At 49.4% G+C, this 14,912-nt stretch overlaps 1 protein-coding gene across 2 annotated transcripts in view; it reads right to left on the bottom strand.

Moving 5' to 3' along the window:
* Positions 1-14,912, bottom strand: part of Twz (BTB/POZ domain-containing protein twz) — a 62,632-nt gene that overhangs the window by 8,472 nt on the left and 39,248 nt on the right. The window lies entirely within an intron of this gene.

Below are 14,912 nucleotides of genomic sequence, written 5' to 3'. Positions count from 1 at the left end.
CCCGCGCGGGTAATAACAAGGTTAGCGAAACGGTTCGCGGAGTTTGTTCGTGACGTAGAATTTTTACTTACGCGCGGACCTCCCCCATCGGTCTCTCCCGAGCGGCTCCGGGAACCCCCGGCCGCCCCCTCCTCACTCGATCGTGTCAATGGTAACGAGGAGGATGCGTTTTTTCGATACCGGCCGACACGTTCTGCGCGCGCGGCCGAAGGTCGTCGTAATTTAGCATATAATAGACGAGTGGCCTGGAAAAAGGACGAGGAGGGAGGGGGAGAGGGGGAGGACGGGGGCGCTAAAGAGGAAGGCCGCCGGGAGAACGAGCCCGGAGAAGGAGAGAGGAACAAGAGCCCCGGAGAGTCGGGTTCTCTCCTCGTGTACCTCGACGGTGCGTTATGGCACAACGAGGGGGAAATACCGACGTAGGTATCCGGTGCCCCCTCGGGCCGGTTCCCATACCTTCCACGGCGATAACATATAATAACGACGGCCTCGTGGAGCCCGTGGGCGATCTGACTTCAACGGAGAGGAGAGAAAGGGAAGACACCGCGGGGTAGGTACGACGCTATACGTGTACACAGACGGAGAGGATACCGCGTTCTGTCTTTCTCCTTCGCTCTTTTCGACGGCGGCGCCGCGAAAGTCGAGAACGCACGACGAGCGGCGCACCTCCAAAGAGAAAATGAAAATTCTGCGAATCTCGTTTCAAAAACACCACGCGCTGCGAAAACACGATATCGAATAGTAGTTGCCCGTAAACACGGTACTATTTTGATTTCCACTAGAGCGTTTCCATTAAAGCGTTCCCGCTAGTGTTCCCGCTAGAGAGTTCCCACTAGAGCGTTCCTACTATAGCGTTCCCGCTAGAGTGTTCCCGCTAGAGAGTTCGCACTAGAGCGTTCCTACTAAAGCGTTACCGCTAGAGTGTTCCCGCTAGAGCGTTCCCACTAGAGCGTTTCCGCTAGAGCGTTCCCACTAGAGCGTTTCTACTAAAGCGTTCCCGCTAGAATGTTCCCACTAGAGCGTTTCTACTAGAGCGTTCCCGCTAGAGTGTTCCCGCTAGAATGATCCCGCTAGAGTGTTCCCGCTAGAGTGTTCCCGCTAGAGTGTTCCCGCTAGAGCGTTCCCGCTAGAGTGTTCCTGTTAGAGCGTTCCTGCTGTAGAAATAATATAGGGAATAAAACGGGGTAAGGGAGGAGTTTCTTTTTTCGTTTATGTGGGTAAATTTTCGTTCGCACGTGACATTGGTGCGACACAGACAGGAAACGTCCCCCCGAGACGAAAAGAGGAGAGACACTATAAGGAGATTTATGGACGGTAGATTTTTGTATTTCTTTCAACGATAGAAGGAATTTTTGAATTGATGACAACTTGACAATTTTTACGACTTTCTCGAACTGGAATTTGGAAAGGCATTTGTTAAACGAGACGAGTATATTTAGAGCGACGAGAGAATAAATCTACCGCAGTTGTTAAACACTGACGTACAATGTATCGACAAAAAGGGATGCTTAATTTATTCTGCATTTTCTATCGTCCTTTGGGCCGTAAGACGTCCATTCGTCAGGGTAGAGACATTGACAAACACTGCCGTAGACAAAGCCATTAATTAACCTAAACATCATCGTTAACGACGTGTGTCTAAAAATACTAAAGGGTAGAGGAAAGGACGGTCGGAAGAACAGAAGTATGGAACCTGAAGGAACTCTCGAGACTCGTCCCTATTTAACTTTAAAACGTCCGTTTAATTTTAAACGAAACTCCTTGCTCGAAAGTTATAATTTTCAAAAGAAATGGTCAATTCTACCCTACGTGTACGTACACGTGCGCGTTAAAAGATCCGTGTACTCGGACAATTTAATTTTTTATTTTACCACAAAGAAACTGAATCTTTTTCATCGTATTTCCCCAGTACGTCGTAAAAGAGTAGTTTCGAAACGCGTGTCCAATTTAGATAAAAATATTCTCGATCGAAAGTTATAATTTAAAAAAAGAAAAAAAAAAGAAAAAAAAGAAGGAGAACGAGCAACTTTGCCCTATGCACACGTACGAGAGCGTGTGAGAAGGCGTTCGTTCGCTACACGCGCTCAGAATTCGTATCGACGTCCACCTCCACGATCGAAGCTCGCAATAGACGAACCTGACAGAGCGAGATCGGGCCGCGTTCGAAGACGAACCGAACGACGAAAACGAAGAAAAAGGAGCGGAGGAGGAACGATAGCGGCGGATAGATGCGGCGCGCGGCGTTGAGAGGCGAAAAAAGCGAGAAAGCACGGACGAGGAACAAAAGGGAAGCAAGAGAGCAGGATGTATGTGCTCGCAGGCGAGGAGCGGGTTGTTTGTGGGGATCCCGGCGCGGAAAGGGTGGGTGTGCGGGGGAGGAAACGGTACCAGGGGCGGAGGACGAGCGCCGTGATTACCCCGGGCTATTTCTTGGGCCCACCGACCGACCGAGGTCCGATCCCGGGTCAGATCCGCTCGCTATGGGAAAACGCTAAACGATCGGCTCACATCACTCAGATTCCTGCTCTGCTTTCGGTACACACACACACACATATACACACAAGGGCACACGAGAACGCGTGTATGCTGCGCGACTGCCTTTATACGACCGTGATTATGCAGATGGTTGAACACCGCTGCCCAATTCGCGGCCCTAACTCGCCGCCATCTTCCTTTTTCGAACGATTCTCGAGGAGTTACCGAAACGTTTTCACATTTCGATTGCCCGGCTCCGATTTCGTAACAACCTGGTCGCGACTTTAGGGTCCTTTTTAATCCTTAAGGTCGATCGATGATTTTCACGAAGTCACTTTCAGACACTCTGGGATTCCCATGTCACCAAGCATTCGTTAACATATTCGCGACGATGTGTAAATGGTTGGTAAATATTCTAAAAAATTCTTCATTTGTCGAAACATGAAACCGTGTGTCAAGTTTCAGGAAGCTGTGGTTTGTATTTTGGCGGGAAAAGATTCTCGAAGATCCCTTAAGCCGCGTTCTCAACACGTGAACGATTTGCGGGCACACTTGAGACGCCTGGCCCGGGCCCGCGCTACATTTCCAAAGTGACCCATTTCGAATGTTACAAGAGCGTACCACGGCACGGAATCGAGATACGCGAAATTCATGATTTATGCGTTCCCCATACTTCTGTCGAGAGAAAGCAAACACTCTCGATGTTCCATTTTTCAAGGGACGCGCGAACCTTTTCGCGTAACTCTCCTCGTGGGATACTTGCACCTCGAGTTGTTCTTAGAGCGCGTTGCAATCCGCCATTTTCTTCCCGTATGTCTCTCAAGTATGCGTGGGTCAGTATAGACCCGACTCTACATTTTCTTCCATTTTTTCATTCCATAGATCGTCTTATTGATTTCGAAACCAAGAGTTCGTGTCGTGAAATTAATGGTCGCGAGTCGAGGTGTTCGCGAACGATTAACGTTGGGTCAAAACAGACCCGAAGCTAGATCGACGCAGGGTTGACCAACGAGCGCTTCAGCCGTCGGCAATTTTACACGATCCACGCGCGTACGCGCTCGTGCGAACGATGCATAAAATATATGCCGGTGTTCCCGTCCGTGCGAGCAACAATGGATGCAACGCGGGGTCGGGCGTGTGTGAGACGCCGAGGCGCCTCGACCAATACAAAATCGCTTTGTCAGAGTCGGGCAAATTGCACGTGCCGGACCGAAGGGCGAGGAAACGAGGACTCGGGTGGATCTCCATGGAATGCCCCGAGGGCCTTGCGAAGTCTTCGCCCAGGACTTTACGGACCGGCAGGATGATCGACGATGTTTTAGGGATTACGTGATACCGGAAGCGCAAACTAATGATCGCCGGTTACGTCATTTCTGAAAATGTCCGGAGGAAAACGACGCTCCTGTCGCGTACGATTAATTTTAGCACAGAGTACGCTTGAAAAGATGGCCGATACGATCATTCGACCGGATTGGATTTTATTAATACGTTTCCATCGTACAAGGGAACGAAAAATATTATTGCTACATTTTTTTTTTCTATTAGGTATGAATATATTAAAAGTTACAAATTTAATATTGCAGTGATTTTTGAAGGATGAAAATTAAGAAAAAGTTTACGTGTACCGTTCGTTACCGAAAAGAAGGCATACGAGTGTTTATATAGTCATTTTAGTTTACTCTACTATCATATGGGAAGCTATTGGTCAAGAACGATGACGAAGATCGACAACGACCAATAGCGACAATGCGTGGAACTGGTAGTCTGTAAACTAGAGTGGGGATATAAACTGGTTTTTGTCACAGACGGACAGTACACGCGTATATATTTTTTGTCCTTTCCTTTTTATCGGGAAAATTTGCTCACCGAATATTTTAGCAACAAATCGGAGGAGTTCCCCAAATATGGAACGAAATATTTAAACCCTGTTACCCCGTTCACGGTTACCGAATATTCACTCGGAATGTCAATAAGCGCGTATACATGTTTCGGTGATAGCGAGTGGGAAAATTGCGAGTGTGTGTTTACGCTAATGATGCAAATGGGTTAATGACAGCAGACGCGACATTTTCTCGGTGAAACGCGGTGAAACGAACGAACGTGGAACCCGTAATTTTAGCGAGTGGTTTTCTTTCGAACGAATCCTTCCAGGGTGAATATTGTAATAGGCGCAATAATTCGAGACAGCCACGTCGAGCAAGATTTATGTTACGTCGGATGATTTATTAAACGACGGTAGCAAATGGTTTGCTTCTGTTGGAACAGCACGTCAACGTGTATCTATCGTACGAAATACACAATGTTTTAATGGATAACACCAAGCGGTTGAATTCGGACGGTTATTGATAAAATTTTCGTTCGTGTAGCTGTTACAGCGATTAGGTTCGTCGGAGTTAATGGTCGCGGAAGTCCCTTTCTCTGTAGTTTCGATACGTCCAATAATACGCGGTATTTTGAACACGAAACTGCTCCGGCTTAGATGACATTTACCGCACGAGCTCTCAGGCGGGACGTTGATAATTAATTATTTCGCATCCATTTATGTTGCAACGGATGTCACGAACTGACTACCTTCGGGCATCATTTGGCTGAATTACCAGAAGGTTATAAGAGTGGAGTTCGCTCGCTCGTGCGTGTACGTGCGTGCGTGCGTGCGTGCGTGCGTGCGTGCATGCGTGCGTGCGTGGATGATGTGTAAGATTTCAGAAAAGATAACAAAGAATACTCGTCGTGGGTGTTTTCGAGTAACGTGAGAGAACGTTAGAATGAAGCGAGCGGGTGACGAGAAGACATCGATAATGACCAACCGGATGGAAAATACTGACTAGAAACGTTTGAAGCGATTAAAATTACGAAGGTGTTATGTTCGAGGCGCGTGTCATTTTGTTCGCGCGATATATCCCACGGCTGGATGGAAAATTAGGTACAGAATTTGAAAAGACACGACACGTGTGGATTTATGGTACTCGAGACGAAAGATCGTGGTGCTTGGAAAACTCGGTGTCGACGAATTTTAGTACGTGGGATTCGATATCGATAATTATTCGGAATCGATACCGACGATCTTGGATTCGTGAGACCAGATACGGAACCCGTACGGCTCGATGCCGCAGGGTTTCACAGAGGAACCTTGGGAACGCCCAACATCCCAGAGACCTCTGGGACACCCCAAAGATAACGGATTCTACGGGTCTGGCGCATTCGAACGATTTTGTACTTTAAAAAAAAGTTTTGGTATCGTCTGTATAGGGTTTCACGAGTTCTGGATTTGTTCGTGTCGAATCTCACGAGTCCTGGTGTCGTTTGTATTGAATTTCACGAATCCTAGGATCGTTTGCACGAGGTTTCACGAGTCGTGGTGTCATATGAGTTTCACGAGTCGTGGTGTCATCTGAGTTTCACGAGTCCTGGTGGCGTCTGTATCAAATTTCACGAGTCGTGGTATCATCTAAGTTTCACGAGTCGTGGTGTCATTTGAGTTTTACGAGTCCTGATATTATCTATATCAAGTTTCACGATCCTTCGGATCGTCCTTATAAGGTTTGACGACTCTTGGAGTAACTTGCACGGGGTTTCACGAGTCCCGGGGTTGTCTGCATCGAGTTTCACGACTCTTGGGACCGTTCGTATAGAGTTTTACGAGTTTGGGTCGCCTGTACGCGATTTCGCGAGTCCTGGAATCGTTCGTATCGGGTTTTACCAGTCACCGGGTCGTGCGTATCAGATTTCACGAGTCCCGGAATGGTCTATATCGGGTATCACGGGTCACGGGGTCGTCCGTGTCGGACCTCGCGAGTCCAGAGTCGTCTGTAACGAGTTTCGTAAGTTTGTATCCACCCGTATCGAACTGCACAATACCGAGATCATCTGTACATCAATCCTGCGAGTCTCGATACACTCGTGTTGCGTTTCAAAGATTTGAAATTGTCGATGTTGGCGATCCACGGGTTAGTTTCGATCGATTTTTTCCACTTTGAAAACCCGTGTATCGGGTCAGGTACACAGGTCCGGTATCGCTATCGTGGGGACTCTCGATTTCCCACTTGTTCGTATCGATTTCTACGGTCGTAGGAAGCAGTATGCCCGCAATCATAATACTTGCCGCGAACACGAGTTTATTTTTATCCCGAATACATCGAACGTTTTCGTGTACTTAAATTTCAAACGTTGCACACGACGGCTGCACCGGTGCCAAATAAAATCCTGCTCCTCTCTAATATTACATTTCACCGTAAAACTTTCTATCTAACCGTTTTCACGATTATTGTCCTCGCAGCTGGATTTAATGGTGCTTCCCAGCAAGAATTCAAGAATATTTCCTCGATTACTTACGATTCACGGCGTGTAGTCTTATCTACCCACGATCACCGGCGCTCGATCATCGTTATTATTGCTGTCCATTGTCGTTCGTTTCTCGACTGGGGTATAAATTCTCGTAGGTGTCTCGACTCGAGGGACGGTTATCTTCGATGCGATCTTCGCCGATGTCGTTACGCGTCGACGATGATTTAGCCGGCGTAAATCAATTTCGTGAGTAACACGGGTGTACGAGGGTGGGGCTGGCTCCGTTTTGCACCGTTCCGATCACGGTATCGTTGGATCGTTGTCGATAGACGCATCTTCGCCTCTAATTGAATCGACGATTATTATCGCTTTCGCGCGGGAAAATTGATATTCACCACTCTCAGAACTTACTCGAGGCTGGATCCCCTTTTAACGGTCACCGCAAATTCAATCCTCGTCACCGCGTTCGGATCTTCTCGGACCCAGAGAGACTTTGTATAGCTCAAGTACAGTTTGGTACAGTTTTTCTTACACATGAAAAAAAGTACTCGATGACCAACGAAGTAGTTGGAAAATCTGTCACACGAGCTTATAAATTTGCAATTATTACGAGTGTTCGCAACGATTACAGTGCGTTGGTGTTGGTTGCTTATTAACCTCGACGCGATTTCGAGTTTCGATACAGAAAAATGTTTCAAGTCGTTTATGGCGTCGGATTGGGTCCAAGCCGAGCGTTTCAGGTGTAATTTGTTCCGCAATCTAACGGGTGAAAGGTGTAACTCACTTATCATACAATACGTCGTGTATTGTAACGATTGCAACTCGTGGACTTTTACCGCCTTTCGCTGCTACATTTTCGCTCGACGTTTCGATACGTACGTATAGAAAAATCGACGACCAGAGTCGATGTAGAGAAACCATTAATTTATTTCTGTCAATAAATTCTATTCTGGCTTTTAGTATCAGTCAATTTATTTTCATTTGAGAAAAAGCAAAATTTTCTTCGTTGTATACGTTTCTCCAAGAATATTATCTTTAAAATACAAAAAAAAAAATGAACATGTACCTCGTTAAAGAATTCTAAAAAGATCAAGTCTTAGAAAAAATATAATTTTGAAGAACATTTCGGTTGGATTGTGATTCGTCGTTGCAAAATCCACCGAAAGCAGTTTGCTGAGAAACGATCTCGCTAATTATCTCCGTTGCTTCAATCCCATTCTCCGAATTCGAATCTACGAAAATCGCGACGAAGGACAAGTTGAAATTAACATGGGTGACCATTGCGCAATGGAGTGTCGCGTGTAAACGTGATGGCGTGGACAATACACGGGGCCTCGACCGAAGCCCTCGTCGCGCGATTTCCTCGCGTTCATGCTCGACGCGATCGGGAACGGGCGAACAGCAATCTCGCGGATACTTTCGACAAAACAATAAGGTCGACGGCGTGTAATGAGGGAGGAAGGCGCAATCGAGCGTGACGAAGGAGACCGCGGAGAGGAGAGGTTGCCCAGGCGGTTTTCTACGATATACAAGGGGCGCCCCCCGCCCCGGACCGTTTCTCCACTCTTTCCTCTCGGTTCGTGCGTCACGTCACGACACTTATCCTCGCTTGTCGTTCACAGTCGCTTCCAGCGTTCGCGACTCCGTTTGCGATACGGATACGTTTGGTTCCGTGGATCGATCGGTAACGTACCTATGCTCGGTTGGCTCGATTAACGACGATGCGCGCACCACGACAAGGGAATAAAAGACCGCGTTTATCTTGCACGGACCTACGCTGTCTCTCCTCGTCTCTCCCTGTCTCTCCTCGTCTCTCGCCGTCTCTCCGCGGTTCTCTCCGTCTCTCCGCGGTTCTCCCCGTCTCTTCGCGATTATTCCCGTCTCTCCCCGTCTCTCCCCGTCACTACTCGTCTCTCACCGTCTCTCCCCGTCTCTCCGTGGTTCTCCCCGACTCTCCGCGGTTCTCCCCGGCTCTCCCCGTCTCTCCCCGTCTCTCCCGGTCCTTCCCGTCTCTCCCCGTGTCTCCGCGGTTCTTCCCGTCTCTCCCCGTCTCTCCCGTTCACTCACCGTCTCTCCCCGTCTCTAGCCGTATCTACTCGCCTCTCCCTGTGTCTCTCAGGCTCTCCCTGTCTCTCCGCGGTTCTCCCCGTCTCTCCGTGGTTCTTCCCGTCTCTCCCCGCCCCTCCCCGTCTCTCACCGTCTCTCCCCGTCTCTCCGTGGCTCTCCCCGTCTCTCCTAGCCCCTCCCCGTCTCTCCCCGTCACTACTCGTCTCTCCCCGTCTCTCCCTGTCTCTCCCCGTCTCTCCGTAGCTCTCCCCGTGTCTCCGCGGTTCTCCTCGACTCTACCCGTCTCTCCCGTCACTCCGCGGTTGTCCCCGTCTCTCCTTGTCTCTCCGCGTCTTTCCACATCTCTCCTTGTCTCTCCGCGGTTCTCCCCGTCTCTACCCGTCTCTACTCGTCTCTCCGCGGTTCTCCCCGTCTCTAACCGTCTCTCCCCGTCTCTCCGTGGCTCTCCCAGTCTCTCGGCGGTTCTTCCCGTCTCTCCCTGTCTCTCCCCGTCGTTCCGTGTCTTTTCTCGTCTCTCCCCGTCTCTCACCGTCGCTCCACGGTTCTTCCCGTCTCTCCCCGTCTCTCCCTGTCTCTCCGTGGCTCTCCCCGTCTCTCCGCGGTTCTCCCCGTCTCTCCCTGTCTCTCCCCGTCTCTCCACGGTTCTTCCCGTCTCTCCCTGTCTCTCCCCGTCTCTCCCCGTCTCTACTCGTCTCTCCCCGTCTCTCCCCGTCTCTCCCCGTCTCTCCCTGTCTCTCCCCGTCTCTCCGTGGCTCTCCCCGTGTCTCCGCGGTTCTCCCCGTCTCTACCCGTCTCTCCCCGTCTCTCCGTGGCTCTCCCCGTCTCTCCGCGGTTATCCCCGTCTCTCCCTGTCTCTCCCCGTCTTTCCACGGTTCTTCCCGACTCTCCCCGTCTCTCCCCGTCTCTACTCGTCTCTCCCCGTCTCTCCTCGTCTCTCCGTGGCTCTCCCCGTCTCTCAGTGGCTCTTCCCGTCTCTCCGCGGTTCTCCCCGTCTCTCCGCGGTTCTCCCCGTCTCTAACCGTCTCTACTCGTCTCTCCCCGTCTCTGCCCGTCTCTCCCTGTCTCTCCCTGTCTCTCCCCGTCCCTCCCCGTCTCTACTCGCCTCTCCCCGTCTCTCCCTGTCTCTCCGCGTCTTTCCCCATCTCTCCCCGTCTCTGCCCGTCTCTCCCTGTCTCTCCCTGTCCCTCCCCGTCTCTACTCGCCTCTCCCCGTCTCTCCCCGTCTCTCCCTGTCTCTCCCCGTCTCTCCGTGGCTCTCCCCGTGTCTCCGCGGTTCTCCCCGTCTCTACCCGTCTCTCCCCGTCTCTCCGTGGCTCTCCCCGTCTCTCCGCGGTTATCCCCGTCTCTCTCCGTCTCTCCCTATCTCTCCCCGTCTCTCCACGGTTCTTCCCGTCTCTCCCCGTCTCTCCCTGTCTCTCCTCGTCTCTCCGTGGCTCTCCCCGTCTCTCAGTGGCTCTTCCCGTCTCTCCGCGTTTCTCCCCGTCTCTCCGCGTTTCTCCCCGTCTCTCCGCGTTTCTCCCCGTCTCTCCCCGTCTTTCCGCGTTTCTTCCCGTCTCTCCCTGTCTCTCCCCGTCGTTCCCTGTCTTTCCTCGTCTCTCCCCGTCTCTCCCCGTCTCTCCCTGTCTCTCCTCGTCTCTCCGTTGCTCTCCCCGTCTCTCAGTGGTTCTTCCCGTCTCTCCGCGGTTCTCCCCGTCTCTACCCGTCTCTCCGCGTCTCTCGGTGGCTCTCCCCGTCTCTCCGTGGCTCTCCCCGTCTCTCCGCGGTTCTCCCCGTCTCTACCCGTCTCTCCCCGTCTCTCCCTGTCTCTCCCCGTCTCTCCACGGTTCTTCCTGTCTCTCCGCGGTTCTTCCCGTCTCTCCCTGTCTCTCCGCGTCTTTCCCCATCTCTCCCTGTCTCTCTACGGTTCTCCCTGCCTCTCTGCATCTCTCCATCTTATCTTCGTACTTTATTAGTCGCATTATCGCGTAATTGATACTATTTGCCGGGGAGACGATCGATGCCCCCTGATTCGTAAAGGCTCGCTAATTGATTCCAACGTTCCTATCCAGCCGATTCGGAACACCTACTGAATTTTCTATCGTTCGAAGCACGATTCTTGCGAACATGAAAAATCTCGGATGCGCCGTGTCTTGTTTCGCGTCGGTCTTGTGCAACCGATATTTACCAATCACCGAGTTAGGTACACGAGTAACGCAAAATCTAATCGCGTCGAATGCAACGATCCACGGCCAGACGTGTACTTCGAGCGAACTTGTGGTTCTGTTAACGATCTCTGAGATTTAGTAGAGTGTGACACTGAAGATAAACGAGAACGACTATTTTTAGATTCTTGGGTTCTGCACGGAGTGGAGCAGAATGAATTGGTTACTGAAGTTTAATTTTGAACTGGATGTGGAATGAAAACGGCAGTCGGTTGCTCGACGATAGTCGCGGTAGGGCAAGAGTGGCCTTGAGCATCCGATTGATTTCGATGGTGAAACTTTCGGAAAAATTCACGTCCGTTCGGATCACGAGACGCGAGCTTCGAAAGCTCCTAATAACAGGATTGAACTATCACGTGCGTGTTCGCGTAGGTAGATCCGTTCGCCGACGATAATCTCGTCGGCGGACACGTGCGCGGAATCCATTGTTTCGCGCGGCCAGTTGGTCCAGAGTAACGGGAACGGCTCGTAAATCTTTCGCGGGCTCATCGTACACGGGTTACTAAATCTCGAGTCCCACTGACTCGGTTAGCGATTTCGTTAACGACGTCGACGATAACGGGCCGCGCTTGTCAATTAGAATTAGCTTTCCCACGAGCGCACGCGGCACAGTCCGATCCTCTCGCGATCTCGTGCAACTAACGATTCTCTTAGCCGACAGGGGCACCAGATATCCATCCACGTCGCGGTTAGTTAGTGTACGGCCGTTCGAACGTAACGAGCATCGACATGAACGTCGCGAGATGGCCGCGTGTAACTGTATCGCCGTAACATTCTGCGGACCGTGTTACGCGAGTTGTTCCTGCGATCCTGCGGTGGCTACCGCGAGGGAAACCGACCGGGAGTCCCCGACTGTTGCCCGTACGAAATTTATTAACCGTGATCAGGATGGATTTCAACGGTGCGCGGTATTCGGGGTCCCCTTGATCGATATCCTTGGGTCATTGGGATAACACATTCGGTATCGATCGAGAGATTTACTAATGAACATTGAGATTACCGTGAACGCGATGCATTGCAATGGTGCGAGACATTTGAGGTCTTCCCGGTCGGGATCCTTAGGTGCTAGGCACTTGGGTAATATACTTGGTATCGGTCGAGAGATTTATTTACCATGAATATGATAGATTGCAATGGTGCGAGATATTTGAGGTCTTCCTGGTCAAGATCCTCGAGTCACCGGGATAACATAGTCGGTATCGATCGAGAGATTTATTAACCATGAACACGACGGATTGCAATGGTGCGAGATATTTGAGGTCTTCCTGGTCAGGATCCTTAAGTGGTGAGCACTGGGGCAGTGTACGCGATATCGATTCGAGAGATTTATTAACCACGAATACTATGGGTTCATTGGTGCGAGATCTTTTAGGTCTCTCTGAGCAAACTTCTTAGCAAAGGGGTAGTACACACGGTACCGATCGAGAAATTTATTAACTATGAACACGATGGATTGCAACGATGCGAGATAGTCGAGGTCTCCTTGGTCAGGATCCCTAGGTGCTAGACGTTGGGATAACATCGATCGAGAAATTTATTAACCACGAACACAATGGACTCGAATAGTGAGAGATGTTCGAAGTGTCTCTGGTCAGATTTCTCGGGTATTAGTATACTGGATAATACACCCGGTATCGATCTATGGATCTTCCTTAACGTAAGAAATTCGAGATTTTTTCGGTCAGGATTTCTAGGTGCTGGTACGTCGGACAGTCCACTCGGTATCCACTCGGTCTGCGTTCGAGACTATTGGATACACGGTTCAACGAGTTAATTAAGAATCTCTGACCTCTCACGGTCTTTCTAAAAAGTATCGGGTGACACTCGCTGCAGCGGCTATTTAATTCGTTACGTAAGTAACGGGCAGGAAACAAGCCGCGGATGCTAGGCAAGTCAACGAAGAGGTGTACGCCGGTCTTATCGGACCAACAATTAGCGCAGGGGTTACGTTATCGTCGAGAGTTCGCTAGATTTTTGCGATCGTGCTCGGTCTCAGATAGCTGTGGGGATCGTTCGAGGAGATTAGAGTCCCACCATGGTGCAAAGCGCAGTTGTGCTTTCACGTTACGTCTCTTTTATGCATAAAGTGCACGGGTATATCGCAAATAGCCTTTGGACACTGTCGGGCATAGTAACGGTGTGCCTGATTGCGAGCGATATGTTCTGTGAGATATGGCCTACTACGAACATCCTGGAGCGTTGTCGATGGTCACGTTTCCGCGATCCGGACATCACGCTCCCTTTCTACTCTCTCGGAATTCTTCGCGCCGCGAAGACCGTTTTCGCGGAAATGCAACACGGCCTTGGCGTTAAAAATGGACACGATGCTCTATCAGATGGAGAACGTACCCGAGGTACTCGTGTTTCCAACATCGGGTTTTTGCGTAACGAAAACTCGCGTACCATCTTCCAACGCGTACACCGTTTTAAGATTTATCGGTAAAAACACGTTCGTGCGAACTTTTGATGAATCGCGTACACGATCGGGTGTCGCAAGAAAGTATTTATTCATGCGCGTCGAAACGTGGTGATCAATCTTGACCGATTCATCCGTCTCACGAAAATCGTAACCGTGTTGTGCAGACGTTTCCACATCCGACACTGAACAGCGTTTGTGCACTTACGGTAGTGTAGATTTATGCATACAAGATGTGCAGCGTTCAATCATCGAAACGTATGCACTGTCTCCCGAGTCTCTGGGTAAATTTCCCAAGATTATTATACCTCACCTCTAAAGAGGCAACCGAATTACTTTGGACAAGTTGCCTGGTAAATCGTAAGAAATGTTCATACTATTGCGGTAGCATGTGTCGGAATGTTACGATATTAGAATTCGACGTTCATTTTTCTTTAAATATAGAGTAACGTTGGATTCACTTCTCGGTTGTCAGAAACGAGGACGTTAAGACATTATTATATATTATTATTCTACAGACGATTTTCGTTTTCCTAACGAACTTAAACTGATCTTATCATTTTCGACTTTATCTTTTAGCGTAGGTTCTTTGTATTTGTTACCATACTTCGCATAAACTAAAACAAGATGATTATACGTATGTTCATAGAAGCATCGATCGGTTATTGATATTTTCAAGTACGTATCAAAGACATTACAACATTTTCGAGTATGTACCGAAGAGATATCTATATTCCAAGTACGTAGCAAAGAGGTACCAATATTTTCAAGTATGTATCGAAGAGATATCTATATTTCAAGTACGTAACAAAGACGGACCAATATTTTCGAGTATATACCGAAAAAATATCTATATCTCAAATACGCACCACAAAGGTACCAATATTTTCAAGTATGTACCAAAGAGGTATTCATATTTCAAATATATACCGAAAAGATATCTATATTTCCAAGTACCTACCAAAGAGGTACCAATATTCTCGACTACGTATCAAAGTGGTACCAATATTCTCAACTACCTACCAAAGAGGTACCAATATTCTCGACTACGTACCAAAGAGGTACCAATATTCTCGACTACGTAACCAAAGAGGTACCGATCGTTCCCAAACCTTTTCGATACAATTCGCTAAACAATGAAACCTCGCAAAGCGTTCTAGATACGTATCAGGTCGCGATCGAAGCCAACGCTAATCGTTACGGAGCAAATTACCCCGTTTCCCGAAAGTCGTACGCTCGTAGGGCGTTCAACCGGATAGACGAGGGTAATTCCTAACTTTCCCGCCGGAACGCGCCATCGAGGGTCTCGTGTGTTTCGTGCGGCCTCGGTAGAAAAAATATCGGGCCCCTATCTCGCATTCATTATCGTAGGATTTCACTTTCGTGCACGTAATAAATTAGAATGACAGTCGCGTGGTCGGTCGTTCGTTCGTGGCGTGGCGGCATGGCGCGGCGCGGGATCGACGAGCT

The sequence above is a fragment of the Ptiloglossa arizonensis genome, chromosome 6 (genome assembly GCF_051014685.1).
Source record: "Ptiloglossa arizonensis isolate GNS036 chromosome 6, iyPtiAriz1_principal, whole genome shotgun sequence".
In the NCBI taxonomy this organism is placed as follows: Eukaryota; Metazoa; Arthropoda; class Insecta; order Hymenoptera; family Colletidae; genus Ptiloglossa; species Ptiloglossa arizonensis.
The sequence above is the reverse complement of the archived record's forward strand: the minus strand, read 5'-3'. Positions and strand labels throughout refer to the sequence as shown.